The sequence below is a fragment of the Bufo gargarizans genome, chromosome 4 (genome assembly GCF_014858855.1).
Source record: "Bufo gargarizans isolate SCDJY-AF-19 chromosome 4, ASM1485885v1, whole genome shotgun sequence".
NCBI lineage: Eukaryota > Metazoa > Chordata > Amphibia > Anura > Bufonidae > Bufo > Bufo gargarizans.
The window spans coordinates 513,676,167-513,699,947 of record NC_058083.1 but is presented as its reverse complement, the minus strand read 5'-3'; the positions used below and the strand labels follow the sequence as shown (position 1 = coordinate 513,699,947).

General features: G+C 45.3%; 1 long non-coding RNA gene and 1 pseudogene across 1 annotated transcript; both read right to left on the bottom strand.

The window, feature by feature from the left end:
* Nucleotides 1–2,589: 2,589 nt before the first annotated feature.
* LOC122934332 overlaps nucleotides 2,590–23,781 on the bottom strand; it is a 226,634-nt pseudogene continuing 205,442 nt past the window's right edge.
* Nucleotides 9,370–19,206, bottom strand: LOC122934346. Its single transcript, XR_006388656.1, has 4 exons — nucleotides 19,115–19,206; nucleotides 9,822–9,975; nucleotides 9,513–9,692; nucleotides 9,370–9,430 (listed from the first exon to the last, which is right to left on the bottom strand). It is a non-coding gene; the product is annotated as an uncharacterized LOC122934346 (long non-coding RNA).

Here is a 23,781-nt window from a genome sequence, read left to right as displayed (position 1 = left end):
AGGGCAGTATAACTACCCCACAAGTGACCCCATTTTGGAAAGAAGACACCCCAAGGTATTCCGTGAGGGGCATGGCAAGTTCCTGGAATTTTTTTTTTTTGTCACAAGTTAGTGGAATATGAGACTTTGTAAGGGAAAAAAAAAAAAAAAATCATCATTTTCCGCTAACTTGTGACAAAAAAAAAAAAATTCTAGGAACTCACCATGCCCCTCACGGAATACCTTGGGGTGTCTTCTTTCCAAAATGGGGTCACTTGTGGGGTAGTTATACTGCCCTGGCATTCTAGGGGCCCTAATGTGTGGTAAGTAGTTTGAAATCAAAATGTGTAAAAAAGGACCTGTGAAATCTGAAAGGTGCACTTTGGAATATGTGCCCCTTTGCCCACCTAGGCGGCAAAAAAGTGACACACATCTGGTATCGCCGTACTCAGGAGAAGTTGGGGAATGTGTTTTGGGGTGCCATTTTACATATAACCATGCTGGGTGAGAGAAATATCTCGGCAAAAGACAACTTTTCCCATTTTTTTTATACAAAGTTGGCATTTGACCAAGATATTTATCTCACCCAGCATGGGTATATGTAAAATGACACCCCAAAACACATTCCCCAACTTCTCCTGAGTACGGCGATACCACATGTGTGACACTTTTTTGCAGCCTAGATGCGCAAAGCGGCCCAAATTCCTTTTAGGAGGGCATTTTTAGACATTTGGATCCCAGACTTCTTCTCACGCTTTCGGGCCCCTAACATGCCAGGGCAGTATAAATACCCCACATGTGACCCCATTTTGGAAAGAAGACACCCTAAGGTATTCCGTGAGGGGCATGGCGAGTTCCTAGAATTTTTTTTTTTTGGCACAAGTTAGCGGAAATTGATTTTTTTTGTATTTTCTCACAAAGTCTCCCTTTCTGCTAACTTGGGACAAAAATTTCAAACTTTCATGGACTCGCCATGCCCCTCACGGAATACCTTGGGGTGTCTTCTTTCCAAAATGGGGTCACATGTGGGGTATTTATACTGCCCTGGCTTTTTAGGTTCCCTAAAGCGTGAGAAGAAGTCTGGAATATAAATGTCTAAAAATTTTTACGCATTTGGATTCCGTGAGGGGTATGCTGACTTCATGTGAGATTTTATTTTTTGACACAAGTTAGTGGAATATGAGACTTTGTAAGAAAAAACAAAAACAAACAAAAAATTTCCGCTAACTTGTGCCCAAAAAAATGTCTACATGGAGCCTTACAGGGGGTGATCAATGACAGGGGGGTGATCAGGGAATCTATATGGGGTGATCACCCCCTGTCATTGATCACCCCCCTGTAAGGCTCCATTCAGACATCCGTATGATTTTTTACGGATCCACGGATACATGGATCGGATCCGCAAAACACATGCGGACGTCTGAATGGAGCCTTACAGGGGGGTGATCAATGACAGGGGGTGATCAGGAAGTCTATATGGGTGATCACCCCTCTGTCATTGATCACCCCCCTGTAAGGCTCCATTCAGACGTCCGTATGTGTTTTGCGGATCCGATCCATGTATCCGTGGATCCGTAAAAATCATACGGACGTCTGAATGGAGCCTTACAGGGGGGTGATCAATGACGGAGGTGATCAGGGAGTCTATATGGGTGATCACTCCTCTGTAATTGATCACCCCCCTGTAAGGCTCCATTCAGACGTCCGCATGTGTTTTGCGGATCCGATCCATGTATCAGTGGATCCGTAAAAATCATACGGACGTCTGAATGGAGCCTTACAGGGGGGTGATCAATGACAGGGAAGTGATCAGGAAGTCTATATGCGTGATCACCCCCTTGTCATTGATCACCCCCCTGTAAGGCTCCATTCAGACGTCCGTATGCGTTTTGCGGATCCGATCCATGTATCCGTGGATCCGTAAAAATCATACGGACCTCTGAATGGAGCCTTACAGGGGGGTGATCAATGACAGGGGGGTGATCAATGACAGGGGGGTGATCAGGGAGTCTATATGGGCTGATCAGTGGTTTATAAAGGGTTAATAAGTGACAGGGGGGGGGTGTAGTGGTGTTTGGTGCTACTTTACTGAGCTGCCTGAGTCCTCTGGTGGTCGATCCTAACAAAATGGACCACCAGAGGACCAGGTAGCAGGTATATTAGACGCTGTTATCAAAACAGCGTCTAATATGCCTGTTAGGGGTTAAAAAAATCACATCTCCAGCCTGCCAGCGAGCGATCGCCGCTGGCAGGCTGGAGATCCACTCGCTTACCTCCCGTTCCTGTGAACGCGCGCGTCTGCGTGCGCGCGTTCACAGGAAATCTCGGCTCACGCGAGATGACGCCTATTGGCGTTAGCGTAGCCTGGGAGAGCCGCCGCGATGACGCCTTTCGGCGTTAGCGTAGCGCTAAGTGGTTAAAGAATGCTATTATTTTCCCTTATAACCATGTCATAAGGGAAAATAATACAGTGAATAGACTGTCATCTTAGCAACCATGCGTGAAAATCGCACCGCATCCGCACTTGATTGATAAACGCACAATATAGAGCATGCTGCGATTTTCACGCAACGCATAAGTGATGCGTGAAAATCACAGCTCATGTGCACAGCCCCATAAAAATAAATGGGTCCAGATTCAGTGCGGGTGCAATGCGTTCACCTCCCGCATTGCACCTGCGCGGAAATCTCGCCGGTGCGAGAGGGCAGAAGACAGTGTCTTCTGCCCTGTGTGAATTCACTGATGTGTGATAAGACGTGACTGAATTGTATTTCATTTTCCATATTCAGATCATGAAAATAAATTCTCCCCATGTGGATTCTCAGATGTCTAAGATCTTTTTTATGGTTATCACTAGTGTTCAGCGAAGCGAATCATCTGAAGTGGAATTCAGTCTGAATTTTAGGAAAAAACTAAATAAAATCGATTTTAAATGAAGCTAAATTTTCTTCGGCTTCATGAAAAAGAATAATTTTTCCTAAAATAGCAGCTGGAGTTGTCTTAGAAAAAAAGGGACAAAGTAAATTTACTCACCTCATCCACTTGCTCGCACAGAGGCAGTCCGCTCCTCTCTTGACTAAAATAGACCTGTCGAAGGACCTGCCATCAGTGTGATGATGTCACCGTGTTCTCCAAGCATGATCACGTGGTGAAGTCATCATGCTAAGCGCAGGTCCTTAAGCAGGCCTTATTCAATCAAGAGAGGAGCAGACAGCCCCTGTGCGAGCAAATGGATGAGGTGAGTGATTTATTTTTTAACCCAAAAGTGCATGTGCATATGAGCGTATTACCAGTTTTAATGGCTGTTAAGACGGGTGTACTTCGGTATAAGAGGACGTTAAAAATGGTCTCATTGATTGATAGGCTAAATGGGGTTTTAACATAGTAATTCGTGACAAATTAATTCGGAACAAATCGAATTTCTTGTTGAACTTTGACCAAGCTGCAGAATTGAATTTTTCAACGGTTCGCCCATCTCTAGTTATCACATTCTGAACATTAAAATCGCTTCTTTCCAGTGTGACTTCTCTGATGTTTACAGAGATTTGATTTCTCTGTGTAAGATTTCCCACATTGTAAACAAGAAAATGGCTTCTCCCCTGTGTGAATTCTCTGATGTTTAACAAGATTTGATTTCTGTATGAAAGATTTCCCACATTCTAAACAAGAAAATGGCTTCTCCCCTGTGTGAATTCTCTGATGATTAATAAGAGTTGATTTACCTCTAAAACATTTCCCACATTCTAAACAAGAAAATGGCTTCTCCCCTGTGTGACTTCTCTGATGTATAATAAGACTTGATATCTGTATGAAAGATTTCCCACATTCTAAACAAGAAAATGGCTTCTCCCCTGTGTGAATTCTCTGATGATTAACGAGAGTTGATTTATCTCTAAAACATTTCCCACATTCTAAACAAGAAAATAGCTTCTCCCCTGTGTGATTTCTCTGATGTTTAACAAGAGCTGATTTATCAATAAAACATTTCCCACATTCTAAACAAGAAAATGGCTTCTCCCCTGTGTGACTTCTCTCATGTATAACAAGACTTGCTTTTTCAGTAAAACATTTACCACATTCTAAACAAGAAAATGGCTTCTCCCCTGTGTGAATTCTCTGATGCTTAACAAGATCTGATTTCTGTGCAAAAGATTTCCCACATTCTAAACAAGAAAATGTTTTCTCCCCTGTGTGAATTCGCTCATGTATAACAAGATCTGATTTCTGTGCAAAAGATTTCCCACATTCTGAACAAGAAAATGGCTTCTCCCCTGTGTGAGTTCTCTGATGTCTAACAAGATGTGATTTAGATTTACAACATGTCCCACATTCTGAGCATGAAAGAGCATTCTCCCCTGTGTGACTTCTTTGATGATGAACACTTTTTCTGTGGCTTTTATTTTGCTTAACAGTCTGTGATGAATCAGAAGATTGAAATCCATCCAAAGGATCAGATGAAAGATCATTGCTGTGAAAGGCTGAGGGTACATCTAAGATAATGGCACGCTTTTCATGTGTATCTTCTGTGACACCACAATCATCTGTTCTAAAATCTGACATCACATGTTTCTCTGAGCTCCTGGTACAGTCATCTGCCAAGCATAAATCTGAGTTTTATCATTTTTAAATAATAGAACTTAAAATGATATATAACAGTTCTATATAAAAAAAATAATCCATACAAATTACAAATCATGGAGCAAAACTCAAATATCAACTTATTATGGTAAAACAGATAACAATCTGACAGTAGACCAGTAGATGATGTTCGGTTAGATGATGATGTTCGGTTACCAGGCTGGTCACTTGTATTTTCCACTCTTGTGCTGAAGCCAGTATCGTCATAGGTTCACAAGGGATCTGTGAGTCAGTGCTATAAGCTGGTGTCTGTCTCGCACAATGACCGCTAACTGCACTCAAGCACATCCTACCTTCTATCTATCTATCTCACAGATGTAGTAAATATATTATTGCACATATACCACATACATATAAGTAATACCAGCATGTACTGTACATATAATGCTCTAGTCATATCACATTTATGGGCTCTAACATATACACCCAGGATGTATACATTGAATTGATGTGTATGACAGATACCATACAATGACATTTAACTTTTTTTTTTACTGGATATAGTTGTATGGAATACTGATGTACAGAAGCCAGATGGAGACCAAAAACATTTGGACGCATTTACCTTTTATGTTGGCAGTTTTCCCAAAGTACAAACTAAACATGTATTGCACTCATGATGTGATCCCAGCCTTTTTGATCACTGTTTAGACCATTTTTTTGTAGGTGAAGTGGGCAAAAATGGCAATTCTGTCAGTGTTTTTTATTTTCTATGAGGTTCCGCTTGTGGTAAATATTATAGGATTATTTTATTCTGTGGGTTGATACAGTTATGGGGATACCACATTTATATAGTTTTTTTTATGTTTTACAACTTTTTCAGCATAAAATCACTTTTGTGTTAAAAATAAATGATGATATTTTGCATCGCCATATACTAAATTCCACAAATTATTTTTTTTTTTTTTTACCAACGTAGCCCTTTGGGGGCTTGTTTTTTGCGTGAGGGCCTATAGTTTTTATTGGTATCATTTTGGGGTACATATGTTTTTGTGGACGTGAGGTGACAAAAACAGCAATTCCATAAATTTTTTCTACATTATTTTATGGCGTTCACCGCGCGGGATTAGTAATATGATACTTTGATAGATCAGGTCGTTACAGACGCGGCGATACCAATTATGTGTAGTTTTTAAAATGTATTTCATTTTTTTTATTACATAAATGAACGGATATGTGAAAAGACAATTTTTTTATTTATTTACATTTTTAGCTATTTATTTATTTATCCAGTGGGCCTGCTGGCTATACAGTGCATTGCAATAGTCATCTTGTAAGGCGTCCTGTTGCCATGGCAACCATCGGGCCACTGCCATCGAAGCAGCCGCAACTCAATGCAAGAGAGAGGTCAGCAACCGCCCGCGGCATCCATGGGGTTAAACGTCAGAGATCGGTACCAGCACCGATTTTGGCCGTAGCAGCAGTGTCAGCCGTAAGTTACAGCAGACACTCTCTGCTGATGGCAGTGGCTCTGTTTCTTGAGCCGCTGCCATCACAGCCGGCAGAGAGGACATGGCAGCAGGGGGAATCTGGGGGCGATGGGGAAGGGGGCAGTGGTGGGCAATGGCCGTGTGGCGAAACCAACCTCGCCACTGGGTTTTGGAGAGGCCTGTTTACCAGCCTCTTGCCTCAGGATTCTGGCCCATACTAACTTTTAAACCCCTGAACCTATTCAAGTGAATTTTGGATAGGTTTGTCCCCAAGTTATACTGGTTAAATTGATGTAAGTTATATGTATGGACAATGTAAATTCACAAAGTTGTAACAATTTATAATAAGTGTAACTTGTCAGCTTGGGAGATAGTTGAGTGGATAGACAGAGGGGAGGAATATGCTGGGTGTGTTTCTATTGTCCCATTGTGTGTTTAAATGGTGATGTCTGTCCTGTTGTCTCCACATGTGTATTGGCGATTTCCCTTTGTCCTGAGAGATAATTGGATTGCTCCTCGGTTGTCTCCGGGGCAGAGAGGAGGAAACCATGATGCATTGTGGGGATGTGTTGTATCTGTCCTGTGTCGCAGTCTCCCTTCTGGTCCCCTAGGGGCGTGAACGATTGGTTGCTGTACTTACATTGTATGTGTTGTAATATATTGATTGGTTGTATTTCAAAACCCTGTGGGCAGTACTATGTTGGTGGTTTGTGAATAAAAGAGGCTGTACGTGCAAGTACAGTCAGTTCCTGTTTTAACCCTCAAAGTGAAGTGTCGTCTCATTCTTGGGGGGAGGATTTATGGTATGCTGTTCCAGTTTGACTGCTAGGAGCGTAAACCTATTCGTATGGTTTCCTATTCCACTGTCTACAGCATTCATATGTTTGAAGAGGATTTATCTGCTTCTTCGGTTCGGTGATAGTGGTGTCTGCCAGAGTGCTTGGAGACCTCAGGAAACGCTAGGAGCATCCAGCAACGGAGGTACTCAGTCGGGGTGCCAGGTGATCCATTACAGGTCGCATGTGGGGGGCACTTACATTTATATGGGGCACAGTGGCAATCATGCCTGATTTCAGGCTGTGATCTCGAGTGTGGAGATCACAGCCTGAAACTGGCATTTTTCTCAATGAAGCGCTCCAATTGGTCCCTTGCCAGCTTCCCCGATGTCTCTTCTCTCCGGGAGAGCGGAGACTCCGGAGCTGTGACACTTTATAGTGTCACAGCCCCGGTAAGCAAATTGGACGTGACTGTATGTCCAAATGCAAAAAGTAACTTGCAATTTCGACGTACAGTTACGTCCAAATGTGTGAAAGGGTTAACAGCTGCTATGAGATATTTTGGGGCCCCATATACTTGGATTGGTCAGAGCCCCTGGGGAGAGTGGGGTACAGCATTGAAGTCTTTAGCAGGAAGGGGTGAGCAGAATGGCCGGCAAGCTGTCACTGACCACTGGGGATTTGTCCTCCTATGATTACTTCTTTAGGGCAGAACATTGTGAGATCTTTATGGTCAGACAGGCAGCTGCTACTGTTCATTGGTGGCTCTTTATATTTCAGCTCTTTTTATTTTGGCTCTACCATAAGGTTTTTCCTATTTCTAAAAATTCTGAAGTTTCAGTAAAACCTCTAAGTACTACAGAAAGAGGGTTCATAGAAGTAAGAAGAATGGGTGATAACCCCCAACCTTCTGATCAATACTGTGGGACACCTGGTATCGGTAACAATTGTGTGCTAATAAAGGAAAACCTGTCAGAAAGTACAATATGTGACCCCCAAACTGCCACCACTACCTGACTATACAGGAGTCATCAGTAGCCAGTGAAGGAGCAGAATCTGTGAGTCTTCTCTGCTTTATGTTGTGGTTACTACTCACCTGGGTGGTTATCGGTGGGAATGTCCTCTATGATCTGCTCATCACTCCTCACATATGTATCTTCAGCCTTAATATTGTTCAGATCTTTACCCAGATTTAAAAGCTGTGAAACAGAAATTGTAAAAGTCAGCAGACTGATGGAGAAGTCGTGTGGAAGGTTTGATGTGACCAGAAAAGGTCATTAATTACAATGACAAAAAAGTGATGAAATGACAGCAGAGTTATCTGCTATGGCAGCGGTCCATGCCTATAGCTCCTCTCCTTCATGCTGGTGGGCACGCCTGCTGCCTGGTTTACCTGCTCCATAGCTTTAGGGCTCCAGTGGTCCAGTCCCACAGACATCCCTCTCTCCCTTCCCAGTGGTCCCGGCTGCTGGAATAACGCTGTCCTCCCACACAAGCTGAGGCCTGCTTCCTGCCGATAATGACCTTCTCTGCCCATAGGTCATGTGTTCACACACCATCTCTGGCTCTTATATGGCCGGCATGCACGCACTCTGATCTCTACAAGCCATGGAAAGGAGCCTGATCAGTAGGTTCTAGTATGCTAGTTCCACGCAAAGCTTGTTCTGTGTACAGACTTCTGCCTGACTTCTAGATTGACCCTTTGCTGTCTGACCTGACCTTTGCCTGATCTCTGTGCTGATCCTGAGCTGCTTGCCCTGACTACGGACCATTTATAGGACTGCGTGTGTTCCGCCTTTCCTGAACACGTGGGTCACCAGTCACTTGTACAGAAACTATTTCAAGTGCAGCAGCCTAATGGTTCCTCTGCAACAAAGTCCAGATCCCTGTACAGGAGATAAAATGGGAGGGAAGGGGGGCACTTATATAAAACACTTTGGAGCAGAACCATGTCAGATCTGTTCAAGAGACACAGTGGATCTACATGTGCCATGTTTCATTGTCTGACCCAAAAATATCTGCAGGTCTCCTGTATAGTTAGTTCCTTATTTCAACCAGCAGTCTCTACAGACCAGAAAAATGTGAGAAGATCCAGACAACAAGTAAGGTCTATAGTTAGCTGTAATCCTGCCATCCCTACCTTTCTCATTATACAAGGATAAAACATATAATACTGGTTTATAAAACCAGACTGAACACAAGATCTTGACAGCACATCTACAGATTATAGGGAACCTTTCATGAGACCTTATTTTCATCTATCTGATCATCATATGGAATGCTTTGATGTTCTTCTGAACCATCCTGTAGAAGAAGAGGACTGGGACATCTCTCATCCTGTAGAAGAAGAGGATTGGGACATCTCTCATTCTGTAGAAGAAGTGGATTAGGAGTTGTTCTCTCTTCTTTAACTGTAGGAAAAACATATGGTGACAATTAGTTTCTTACATATAACTAGTGAGAGGATGTGTGTATTTAGTCATGTCTTTTACTTGGTGGCTGGTGATCCTCCATCATGACATTCTTGTACAGATCTTTGTGTCCTTCTAAATACTCAGACTCCTCCATGGAGAAATAGACGGCGACATCCTGACACCTTATAGGAACCTGACAACACAATGATACAGTCATCACCCAGATCCCTTCATAGTGTTACTGTATAATGTCCCGGCATTCCCAGTGATGTCACCTCTCCAGTCAGCAGCTCAATAATCTTGTTGGTGAGCTCTAGGATCTTCTCTCTGTTGACTTTCTCATGTATTGGGATGTGAGGCGTCGGCCTGGATATTGGGCTCAGGATTCCTCCCCGTCCTTCAGATACCGGGGCCTGACAATGCTCACTAGAGGTCTTCTTCACTACTGTGTAGTCCTAGTTATGTAGAGACGCAGTAATAAATATCACTCCATACATCTCCAGAGTCTCTCACCTCTCCAGTCATGTCCATCTGTTAGTAAGATAGAGAAGATGATGTAATGTGACATCATCAGAATCTCTCACCTCTCCAGTAAGCCGGAGGAGGATCTCTAGGGTGAGATTTATTATACTCTCTGCCATCTTGTCCCCATCCCTATCCATCCATCCTTGATGGGTCAGTCAGGAGAATGATCTTATATAGGAGATATACGCTGAGCGGATCCTAGATTGTAGGAACCTGAATGGAAAGAAGATGAACCGATGTACAATCATAGAAAATACAATGTAAAATACAATTACTGGAGATAAGAAGAGGAAACGCTGTCGAAGATGTTTCTTATCCAGGCAGTTCCTCCATGTTTCAGGTCAAAGCATGTCACACCTTCATATTACCACTATAGTCAGTTACAGGTCACAGCGGTAATACCAGTATAAGGCTACTTTTACACTAGTGTTTTTGTGGATCCGTCATGGATCTGCAAAAACGCTTCCGTTACAATAATACAACTGCATGCATCCGTCATGAACGGATCTGGTTGTATTATGTCTTATATAGCCATGACGGATCTGTCATGAACACCTATGAAAGTCGATTGGGGACGGATCAGTTTTCTATTGTGTCAGAGAAAATTGATCAGTTCTCATTGACTTAGGCCTCATGCACACAACCATAGTTTTTTTCTGTTTACGTTCCATTTTTTGCGTTCCGTATATGGTCTGTATGCGGAACCATTCATTTCAATGGGTCCGCAAAAACAACAGAAAGTGTTCAGTATGCATTTAATTTCCATATTTATGTTCTGCTGATAGAACAAAAAACGGACTGCATACGGAATGCATCCATATGTCTTCCGTATCAGTCCCTGCAGAACCATCTATTGAAAATTTTATGCCCAGACCATTTTTTCAATGTACTTACTGTTAAAACATTATTGTATGCTTCCGTTTCCAATCCGCAAAAAATGGATCACAAACTGAAAAACGGAACGGCAAAACGGTACGGAAGCGGAATAGAAACACTACAGAAACAAAAAAAACTAAAAACTGATCAGTTAAAAACAGACGGCAAAACCATATGGTCGTGTGCTAGAGGCCTTACATTGTGCGTCAGGACAGATCCATCTTGCTCCGCACCACATCGCAGACAAAAACCCCCCCCCGCTGCTTGCAGCATTATTCTGTCCGCGATGGGAGCTTAACCAAAAGAAACAGAAATCATTTTGGTGCATTCTGTTTCGTTCAGTTCAGTTCTGTCCCCATTGACAATGAATGGAGACAAAACTGAATTGTTTTCATCCGCTATTGAGACCCTATGACGGTCTATATCACGTTTATCAGGGCTCTGTGTATCCTGGACTGTTTGCCCCCTCAGCTCTATCCCAGCAGATATTCCTGCGCTGCTCTGTTATCTCCTATGTGGGCCCTGGATCTATCAGTAGAACATTGTGCTGATAATCATGGTGCTGATCGGCCAATGTAATACTGGAGATGCAGAGCGCTGATAATGCACCATTTTAGCTGCGTTATGTTTTAAACTAGCTGAAGGACCCGGCTTCGCACGGGTATATTTAATCTATTTCATTTAATGTTTGTGTGTGTCGTTAAAAGATATTGACAGTATCCACTATATCAGTGACCTCTACAGCACCCGCCCCCTTAACACTCCCCCCCCACAGCCCCCACCCTTAACACTAACTCCCCCACAGTGCCCCGTCCCTTAAAATAGAACCTGCACAGCAGCCCACCCACTTAATTTTGACCTTTACAGCAGCCTTCCCCTTTAACAGTGAGTTTCACAGCACACCACCCCTTTACAGTGACCTCCACAGGGGTCCGCTCCCTTAAAAGTGTCCTTTACAACATTCTGCCCCTTAACACTGACCTCCATAGCGGACCATCCCCTTGACTGTGACCTCCACAGCAGCCTGCCCCTAGGGTGGCCAGAGGTCCAGTTTTAGGCCAGACAGTTCGACTTTCAGAGTCCCTGTCCTTCGACTGGCGCAGGGCCTGGACGGACACAGGGATGTCCTTTTGAACAGCTCACTCTCAGACAGCAGCACTGTGCTGTCTGAGTGTGAGCTGCAGGGAGAAAGTTACTGTCCTTCCCACCTCTGCATCTGACAGAAGTTCATTTTTACTTTAATTTTGTCAATGCCCATGGGCTGTGGTGTGGGAGGGGGAGTGGCCTAACCTGATCAGGGGCGTGGCTTAGCGAGACCTGGGTGCGTGGGTTTTAAGTTCATCTTTTGAGGGTGGACACATTGTGGCAGGGGGCGTGTCTGGTGTAAAGCTGTGTGTATGTGGAGACTGGCCTGCAAGATTCTATTGGCTGATAAGGGTCATGTGACCAAGCTTCTATTGGTTAAAGCATTTTTGGGGAATATCTCAGGAACGGTACGTCCTAGAGAGCTGAGACCTGGTTTAGAACCTTCCCGGACACCTGATATACCAGTGTGCAAAATTTTGTGATTGTAAATGTGACGTTTCGGATTCCTTCAGTGGACATACACACATACATACACTCAGCTTTATATTTTAGATATGACAGAAAACATGCGTTTTTAAATTGCATAAAACAAAGAAATTTAAAATAGTGTAAATTTGCTATTTCTGTATAGAATAAATACCAATTCTAGAGTAGACTGGACACGGTTTCCTGTTTAAATAGCAAACTCTTACAGGCCGTCTGTCACCGGCCTCAGTCCTGTCTCGCTGTTATACCGCCTTGTAGGTCACACACAGGACCTTTTTTTGCCACTTCTGTAGCTGCAATGTTCTAAAAATGACGTTTTCACCATATGCAAATGGAGTTTGCAATAGCCCAGGGGCGGTGTTTGCTGCTCAAAGCGCCCCCCCCCCCCCTCCAGCGTTACTTAGCGAAAACTCCTCCCCTCTATCGCAGTTCGCCTGCCCGATCACCGGAACGTAGCTGTATGGCACGTTATGTCATGCTGCGCTGTACATGTACGCCGCTGGTCGAGAAGGGGTTAAAATATTTTCCTTAGCAATGCAGCCATATACGAACATGAATGCTGTTCAGTGGCCCAAAGTCATTTAACCCTTTAAATCACACTCATGCCCACTTTGATGCTGTGTTGGAGACATTTCTGCGGTCATACCGCGTTCAGCTGATTTCCCCTCAGGACCGCTCAGTGCAATTAATTTTATTCATTAAAGGGGTTGTCTGGGTTCAGAGCTGAACCCGGACATCCCTCCATTTTCACCCGGCAGCCCCCCTGACTATTGGGCGGAGGTTTACGCCCGGCACTGTGTTATTGAAAACAAAAGAGCCCGCGCCCTGCGCGATTTAGAGCAGGGCAAGGGAGCGCATCGGAGCATGAGATGCTCCGATGCTAGCCTCAGGGGGGCTGCCGGGGTGAAAATAAGGATATGAACCCGGAAAACCCCTTTAACAAAACATGAAAAATAAAAATTATGTGAATAAGAAACCAACTTCAGCTAGTATAGAAATAATTCCGCCATATAGCACATAGAGAACGGCTGCAGTGCAGTATAAGGCGGGGTTCACACGTGACGGGTCAGCTGCAGATTTACTTTGCGGATTTCTGTGCGGTAAATGTGCAGCGTTGTACAGAACCAGCAAAGGGAATGAGCTTTTAGTAATTCTCAGTCACACGTCGGGCGGTCACTTCCACAACCCCATAAAAGAGGACATTGTACCAGGGACAGTGGCACATAATACTACAACATGCCCGATACTAAAGTCTAAAGTGAAGACAAATAAGTCACAGGGGCCTGATGAGATACACCCAAAATTATTAAAAGAGCTTAGCAGTGAACTAGCAAAACCGTTAACAGATTTATTTAACCAATCACTGGTAACAGGAGTCGTCCCAGAAGATTGGAAATTGGCAAATGTTGTGCCCATTCACAAGAAAGGTAGTAGGGAGGAATCGGGCAACTATAGACCAGTGAGTCTGACATCAATAGTGGGGAAATTAATGGAAACCCTATTAAAGGATAGGATTGTGGAACATCTAAAATCCCATGGATTGCAAGATGAAAAACAACATGGGTTTACTTCAGGGAGATCATGTCAAACTAATCTTATAGATTTTTTTGACTGGGTGACTAAAATAATAGACGGTGGAGGTGCAGTAGACATCGCTTATCTAGATTTTAGTAAGGCTTTTGACACTGTCCCACACAGAAGACTTATCAATAAACTGCAGTCATTGAGCATGGACTCCCATATTGTTGAGTGGATTAGGCAGTGGCTGAGTGACAGACAACAGAGGGTTGCAGTCAATGGAGAACATTCAAAACAAGGTCATGTTACCAGTGGGATTCCACAGGGATCTGTACTGGGACCAATTTTGTTTAATATCTTCATAAGTGATATTGCAGAAGGCCTTGATGGTAAGGTTTGTCTTTTTGCTGATGACACAAAGATTTGTAACAGGGTTGATGTTCCTGGAGGGAAACGCCAAATGGAAAAGGATTTAGGAAAACTAGAAGAATGGTCAGAACTCTGGCAACTGAAATTTAATGTGGATAAGTGCAAGATAATGCACCTGGGGCGTAAAAACCCAAGGGCAGAATATAGAATATTTGACACAGTCCTGACCTCAGTATCTGAGGAAAGGGATTTAGGAGTAATTATTTCAGAAGACTTAAAGGTGGGAAGACAATGTAATAAAGCAGCACGAAATGCCAGCAGAATGCTTGGATGTATAGGGAGAGGTATAAGCAGTAGAAAGAGTGAAGTGCTTATGCCGCTGTACAGATCACTAGTGAGACCTCACTTGGAGTATTGTGCGCAGTACTGGAGACCATATCTCCAGAAGGATATAGATACTCTAGAGAGAGTTCAGAGAAGAGCTACTAAACTAGTACATGGATTGCAGGATAAAACTTACCAGGAAAGGTTAAAAGACCTTAATATGTATAGCTTGGAAGAAAGAAGAAACAGAGGGGATATGATAGAAACTGCTAAATACATAAAGGGAATCAACTCGGTAACGGAGGAGAGAATATTTAAAAGAAGAAAAACTACCACAAGAGGACACAGTTTTAAATTAGAGGGGCAAAGGTTTAAAAGTAATATAAGGAAGTATTACTTTACTGAGAGGGTAGTGGATGCATGGAATAGCCTTCCTGCAGAAGTGGCAGCTGCAAATACAGTGAAGGAGTTTAAGCATGCATGGGATAGGCATAAGGCCATCCTTCATATAAGATAGGGGCTATCCATAGGATTCAGATATATTGGGCAGACTAGATGGGCCAAATGGTTCTTATCTGCCGACACATTCTATGTTTCTATACTACAATACATACTTGTAGCAGTAATTACACTATGCCACCGCTCCACAGGAGACAACGTGCGCTGTACTGACGAGGAAGCGGCGCTCACACTGGAGCATCATCTCCTCTTCCAACCGCTGATAGTCGGGGCTGCCGGGTATCAGATCCCGCCGATCAGATACTGATGACCGATCCTGACAACCACTTATCAATATAAACGTCCGACAACACCTATAACTGCCTCTGGGGAACTGGAGAAAACCCCACCAAAAACTGACAAGCTAAGAATTTATAAATCTGCACGGCCGGTCAATATCCACATAGAGAAAAGAGCCCAATATAGAGGAGATCGGTCTAATCTCACACACTGCTGGTTCTGGATTACACTCAGGCTGGGCTTCTCCACATGGAAAATCCGTATGGAATCAGCTGTGGATTATACACGGAAAACCGGAGCGCGAGCGAAATACAGGACAGTTTGGGTTTCCACAAAAGCTTTGATTAGGTATGTCCTCCATATATAGGTGAAACTCGAAAAATTAGAATATCGTGCAAAGTTCATTTATTTCAGTAATGCAACTTAGGGCTCTTTCACACTTGCGTTGTCCGGATCCGGCGTGTACTCCATTTGCTGGAATTACACGCCGGATCCGGAAAAACGCAAGTGAACTGAAAGCATTTGAAGACGGATCCGTCTTCAAAATGCGTTCAGTGTTACTATGGCAGCCAGGACGCTATTAAAGTCCTGGTTGCCATAGTAGGAGCGGGGAGCGGGGGAGCGGTATACTTACCGTCCGTGCGGTTCCCTGGGCGCTCCAGAATGACGTCAGAGCGCCCCATGCGCATGGATGACGTTTCCATGCGATCACGTGATCCATGCGCGTGGGGCACCCTGACGTCACGCTGGAGCGCCCCGGGAGCCGCACGGACGGTAAGTATGCCGCTCCCCACTACACTTTACCATGGCTGCCAGGACTTTAGCGTCCCGGCAGCCATGGTAACCACTCTAAAAAAGCTAAACGTCGGATCCGGCAATGCGCCAAAACGACGTTTAGCTTAAGGCCGGATCCGGATTAATGCCTTTCAATGGGCATTAATTCCGGATCCGGCCTTGCGGCAAGTGTTCAGGATTTTTGGCCGGAGCAAAAAGCGCAGCATGCTGCTGTATTTTCTCCGGCCAAAAAACGTTCCGGTCCTGAACTGAAGACATCCTGATGCATCCTGAACGGATTTCACTCAATTCAGAATGCCCCGACGACGGAACTCTATGCCGGAAGACAATAACGCAGGTGTGAAAGAGCCCTAAGCTATTTCTTGAGAAAGTCTCCTTCTTAATGAAGGTGGACTAGGTAGAGGCATCTTCCAAGAAGGAGATCCATATGAAGCAATTCTTTGCATGCTGGGAGAGCTTCATAGATATACTGCCCCTCCAGGTTAGAAGATGCATCCAATGTTTTCAACTCACTTCCTGGTATCAGACGCGTGTCTTACTAAATGATCCGCCAATCTAAAAAAATATGATCCTACTTGAGGGCTCAGTGGGGGTCCCTGTGCGATGCGTGCTTGCTTGGATTCTAACTCCACTAACTGTAGAGGAGAGGTGAACATGTTGGGCTACTGTTATGTTCTATTCACCTTGCGGTTTGCAAGGAGTCAAGTTATGATTTCTGTACTACTAATCCCCCATAACTTATACTTTCCCCCTCATCCCCCTTCTAAAAACCGACTGGTGTCGGAAGGTTGACGTAATAGGTCCTATATACTACTCTGATTGTCTATGTTGGGACTTTTACCAAAGACTTGCTGTAAATGATGCTGTAAAGTACTACTTATCATATCACACTGTATGTACTCCTTTATTGTGTCAACCAGAAATAAAAACATTTGAAAATATAATTATATACAGGAAATGCCCAGGTTATACCAGCATGGTCCATATCACTATATACAAGAAGATCTATAACTTATACCAGCTGTACATATATAATTATATACAGTGAATACCCAGGTTATACCAGCATAGTATATACTATAATACACAGGAGGATGACTATGTATATACCTGCACTGTACATATAGATTACACTCAGATAGACCCAGGTTATACCAGCATAGTATATACTATAATACACAGGGAGATGACTATGTATATACCTGCGCTGTACATATAGATTACACTCAGATAGACCCAGGTTATACCAGCATAGTATATACTATAATACACAGGAGGATGACTATGTATATACCTGCGCTGTACATATAGATTACACTCAGATAGACCCAGGTTATACCAGCATAGTATATAGTATAATACACAGGAGGATGACTATGTATATACCTGCGCTGTACATATAGATTACACTCAGATAGACCCAGGTTATACCAGCACAGTATATACTATAATACACAGGCAGATGACTATGTATATACCTGCGCTGTACATATAGATTACACTCAGATAGACCCAGGTTATACCAGCACAGTATATACTATAATACACAGGAGGATGACTATGTATATACCTGCGCTGTACATATAGATTACACTCAGATAGACCCAGGTTATACCAGCACAGTATATACTATAATACACAGGCAGATGACTATGTATATACCTGCGCTGTACATATAGATTACACTCAGATAGACCCAGGTTATACCAGCATAGTATATACTATAATACACAGGAGGATGACTATGTATATACCTGCGCTGTACATATAGATTACACTCAGATAGACTCAGGTTATACCAGCATAGTCTATACTATAATACACAGGAGGATGACTATGTATATACCTGCGCTGTACATATAGATTACACTCAGATAGACCCAGGTTATACCAGCATAGTATATACTATAATACACAGGAGGATGACTATGTATATACCTGCGCTGTACATATAGATTACACTCAGATAGACCCAGGTTATACCAGCACAGTATATAGTATAATACACAGGAGGATGACTATGTATATACCTGCGCTGTACATATAGATTACACTCAGATAGACCCAGGTTATACCGGCATAGTCTATACTATAATACACAGGAGGATGACTATGTATATACCTGCACTGTACATATAGATTACACTCAGATATACCCAGGTTATACCAGCATAGTCTATACTATAATACACAGGAAGATGACTATGTATATACCTGCGCTGTACATATAGATTACACTCAGATAGACCCAGGTTATACCAGCATAGTATATACTATAATACACAGGAGGATGACTATGTATATACCTGCGCTGTACATATAGATTACACTCAGATAGACCCAGGTTATACCAGCACAGTATATACTATAATACACAGGAGGATGACTATGTATATACCTGCGCTGTACATATAGATTACACTCAGATAGACCCAGGTTATACCAGCACAGTATATACTATAATACACAGGAGGATGACTATGTATATACCTGCGCTGTACATATAGATTACACTCAGATATACCCAGGTTATACCAGCATAGTCTATACTATAATACACAGGAGGATGACTATGTATATACCTGCACTGTACATATAGATTACACTCAGATAGACCCAGGTTATACCAGCATAGTATATACTATAATACACAGGAGGATGACTATGTATATACCTGCGCTGTACATATAGATTACACTCAGATATACCCAGGTTATACCAGCATAGTATATACTATAATACACAGGAGATGACTATGTATATACCTGCGCTGTACATATAGATTACACACAGATAGACCCCGGTGCTGCTCCTGTAGCTCAGTCAGTCCCTGGGCAGCCTAGTGGGCTGAGCGCTGGCGGAGGCTGACTGTGCCTGGCCAAGAGAGCTGGCGGTGAAGGGGTTAATGCCCCCTCTGCCCCAGTAATCCTGACAGACAATGGCGGTGACTACACACCTACCTGCCCTGCTGGACACAACATGTACCCACCTAGAATGTATGGGCTTCTGAGAGGATGTAGCCCCGCCCCCAAGTTGTTCTAGAAACTAATGTTCTCCACAAAACCTCCCTGACTGTAAACCTGTCCCTAATCCTGACCCCACAGGAGACCGCACAGAACACGGAGAGGACGCCCCGCAGCCCAGCACACAGGACACTTACCTGAACCTCACTTATCACCACCACATATCTCAGATTCACATTACGTCACCGAGGTGATCCTGTGTGGGAAGAAGACCTATACTACGCTATTTCCTAGTCAGCTAAAGGACCTCTGATGATGTCATGCCCATGTGACCAGACTCGAGTAGGCGGAGCCAGTCTGGAGTCTGCTAGAAGCGCAGTTTATTTCCAGGGCTTATGAGTGTTTTTCTGCTGGTGAGGACAAGGGCAGAAGCCCTTTAGTAGTAGGTGAGGTTTTCTCTTGGTGGGTAATACTCTGCAGGGGGTCTACAGGGTCAGTCTGGAGTCTGCAAGAAGCACAGTTGATTTCCCTGGAGGCTTATAAGTGGTTTGCTGTAATGCTCTGCAGAGGGGGACGCTGTAATGCTCTGCAGAGGGGGGGTCACTGTAATGCTCTGCAGAGGGGGGGTCACTGTAATGCTCTGCAGGGGGGGAGTCGCTGTAATGCTCTGCAGAGGGGAGTCGCTGTAATGCTCTGCAGAGGGGGGAGTCGCTGTAATGCTCTGCAGAGGGGGGAGTCGCTGTAATGCTCTGCAGAGGGGGGGTCGCTGTAATGCTCTGCAGAGGAGGGGTCGCTGTAATGCTCTGCAGAGGGGGGGTCGCTGTAATGCTCTGCAGAGGGGGGGGTCGCTGTAATGCTTTGCAGAGGGGGGAGTCGCTGTAATGCTCTGCAGGGGGGGTCGCTGTAATGCTCTGCCGGGGGGGTTGCTGTACCCCCCCTGCATGTGCGCAGACCAATTCAGTATCTGCGTCCGCCCGCCCCTTCATCCGTGCATACCAATTACTGCCCAAAGCAGCCACCCCGGCTCCTCCGAACTCCCGTAATGAAGTCTCCGCCCACTAACGTCGGAATTGGATAAGTGAGCAGAGCGATGAGGCGGGTAAAGTCTCACTCCGATCCCCCACGGATGAGTGTCCAATGTAGAATAAGAGGAGTATGAGAGACCCAACTGTTTTAAATAAAAAGGTGGTATGTCTCCTGTCTGTCTATGACCATGTATGCTATATGGAGGGGAAGGGGGGTCTTGTGCCCCTCATACAGTATAAGGTCTCCTTGTGGCCGCCCCATACAGTATAAGGTCTCCTTGTGGCCGCCCCATACAGTATAAGGTCTCCTTGTGGCCGCCCCATACAGTATAAGGTCTCCTTGTGGCCGCCCCATACAGTATAAGGTCTCCTTGTGGCCGCCCCCATACAGTGTAACGTCTCCTTGTGGCCGCCCCATACAGTATAACGTCTCCTTATGGCCGCCCCATACAGTATAAGGTCTCCTTGTGACTGCCCCATACAGTATAAGGTCTCCTTGTGACTGCCCCATACAGTATAAGGTCTCCTTGTAGCCGCCCCATACAGTATAAGGTCTCCTTGTGGCCGCCCCATACAGTAAAACGTCTCCTTGTGGCCGCCCCATACAGTATAAGGTCTCCTTGTGGCCGCCCCATACAGTAAAACGTCTCCTTGTGGCCGCCCCCATAAAGTATAACGTCTCCTTGTGGCTGCCCTCATACAGTGTAACGTCTCCTTGTGGCCGCCCCATACAGTATAACGTCTCCTTGTGGCTGCCCCAATACAGTATAAGGTCTCCTTATGGCTGCCCCATACAGTATAACGTCTCCTTGTGGCCGCCCCCATACAGTATATTATAACGTCTCCTTGTGGCTGCCCCCATACAGTGTAACGTCTCCTTGTGGCCGCCCCATACAGTATAAGGTCTCCTTGTGGCCGACCCATACAGTATAACGTCTCCTTGTGGCTGCCCCATACAGTGTAACGTCTCCTTGTGGCTGCCCCCATACAGTATAACGTCTCCTTGTGGCCGCCCCATACAGTATAACGTCTCCTTGTGGCCGCCCCCATACAGTATAACGTCTCCTTGTGGCCGCCCCATACAGTATAAGGTCTCCTTGTGGCCGCCCCATACAGTATAAGGTCTCCTTGTGGCCCCCCCATACAGTATAAGGTCTCCTTGTGGCCGCCCCATACAGTATAACGTCTCCTTGTGGCCGCCCCATACAGTATAACGTCTCCTTGTGGCCCCTCATACAGTATAAGGTCTCCTTGTGGCCGCCCCATACAGTATAACGTCTCCTTGTGGCCGCCCCATACAGTATAACGTCTCCTTGTGGCCGCCCCATACAGTATAACGTCTCCTTGTGGCCGCCCCATACAGTATAACGTCTCCTTGTGGCCGCCCCATACAGTATAAGGTCTTGTGGCCGCCCCATACAGTATAACGTCTCCTTGTGGCCGCCCCCATACAGTATAACGTCTCCTTGTGGCCGCCCCATACAGTATAAGGTCTCCTTGTGGCCGCCCCATACAGTATAACGTCTCCTTGTGGCCGCCCCATACAGTATAACGTCTCCTTGTGGCCGCCCCCATACAGTATAACGTCTCCTTGTGGCCGCCCCCATACAGTATAACGTCTCCTTGTGGCCGCCCCCATACAGTATAACGTCTCCTTGTGGCCGCCCCCATACAGTATAAGGTCTCCTTGTGGCCGCCCCATACAGTATAAGGTCTCCTTGTGGCCCCCCCATACAGTATAAGGTCTCCTTGTGGCCGCCCCATACAGTATAACGTCCCCTTGTGGCCGCCCCATACAGTATAAGGTCTCCTTGTGGCCGCCCCATACAGTATAACGTCTCCTTGTGGCCGCCCCATACAGTATAACGTCTCCTTGTGGCCGCCCCCATACAGTATAACGTCTCCTTGTGGCCGCCCCATACAGTATAGCGTCTCCTTGTGGCCGCCCCATACAGTATAAGGTCTCCTTGTGGCCGACCCATACATTATAACGTCTCCTTGTGGCTGCCCCCATACAGTATAACGTCTCCTTGTGGCCGCCCCATACAGTATAAGGTCTCCTTGTGGCCGACCCATACATTATAACGTCTCCTTGTGGCCGCCCCCATACAGTATAACGTCTCATTGTGGCCGCCCCATACAGTATAAGGTCTCCTTGTGGCCGCCCCATACAGTATAAGGTCTCCTTGTGGCTGCCCCCATACAGTATAACGTCTCATTGTGGCCGCCCCATACAGTATAACGTCTCCTTGTGGCTGCCCCCATACAGTATAACGTCTCATTGTGGCCGCCCCATACAGTATAACGTCTCCTTGTGGCCGCCCCATACAGTATAAGGTCTCCTTGTGGCCGACCCATACATTATAACGTCTCCTTGTGGCTGCCCCCATACAGTATAACGTCTCCTTGTGGCCGCCCCCATACAGTATAAGGTCTCCTTGTGGCCGCCCCCATACAGTATAACGTCTCATTGTGGCCGCCCCATACAGTATAACGTCTCCTTGTGGCCGCCCCATACAGTATAACGTCTCCTTGTGGCCGCCCCATACAGTATAAGGTCTCCTTGTGGCCGCCCCATACAGTATAACAGTAAAAAAAAAAGTTTAAAAAACCCCACCAAAATATTAAGTATAAATCGCCCCCTTTCCCAATTTTACATATAAAATATATAAATAAATAAACATATCACAATATAAACCGTGCGATTCGCATTATTCTTTTTTAGTCGCCTTGTCACCCCCCTAAAAAAAGCATAGAAATGAATGGGAGCATGGGTCGCATGTGTGCAGTGTGCTCCCATTCACTTCTACGGGAGCAGAGTTTGGTGGTGGGCGGACCCCGGGAAATCTGGGGTCCTTGAGCCACAGCACTCCCCGCTCCTAGAGATATGCCCCCATTGTCTGAGATAGGAATACCCCTTTAACCGCCTCCGGACCGCCTAACGCAGATGTGCGGTCCGGAGGCGGCAGCCCTGCGCACGACGACGCATATACGCGTCATCTCGCGAGGGCCGGGATTTCCTGTGAACGCGCGCACACAGGCGCGCACGCTCACAGGAACGGTAGGTAAGCGAGTGGATCTCCAGCCTGCCAGCGGCGATCGCTCGCTGGCAGGCTGGAGATCCGAATTTTTTAACCCCTAACAGGTATATTAGACGCTGTTTTGATAACAGCGTCTAATATACCTCCTACCTGGTCCTCTGGTGGTCCCTTTTGTTAGGATCGACCACCAGAGGACACAGGTAGGTCAGTAAAGTCGCACCAAACACTACACTACACTACACCCCCCCCCCCCGTCACTTATTAACCCTTTATGAACCCCTGATCACCCATGATCACCCCATATAAACTCCCTGATCACCCCCCTGTCATTGATCACCCCCCTGTCAGGCTCCGTTCAGACGTCCGTATGATTTTTACGGATCCACGGATACATGGATCGGATCCGCAAAACACATGCGGACGTCTGAATGGAGCCTTACAGGGGGGTGATCAATGACAGGCGGGTGATCACCCATATACACTCCTTGATCACCCCCCTGTAAGGCTCCATTCAGACGTCCGTATGATTTTTACGGATCCATGGATACATGGATCGGATCCGCAAAACACATGCGGACGTCTGAATGGAGCCTTACAGGGGGGTGATCAATGACAGGCGGGTGATCACCCATATACACTCCCTGATCACCCCCTGTCATTGATCACCCCCCTGTAAGGCTCCATTCAGACGTCCGCATGATTTTTACGGATCCATGGATACATGGATCGGATCCGCAAAACACATGCGGACGTCTGAATGGAGCCTTACAGGGGGTGATCAATGACAGGCGGGTGATC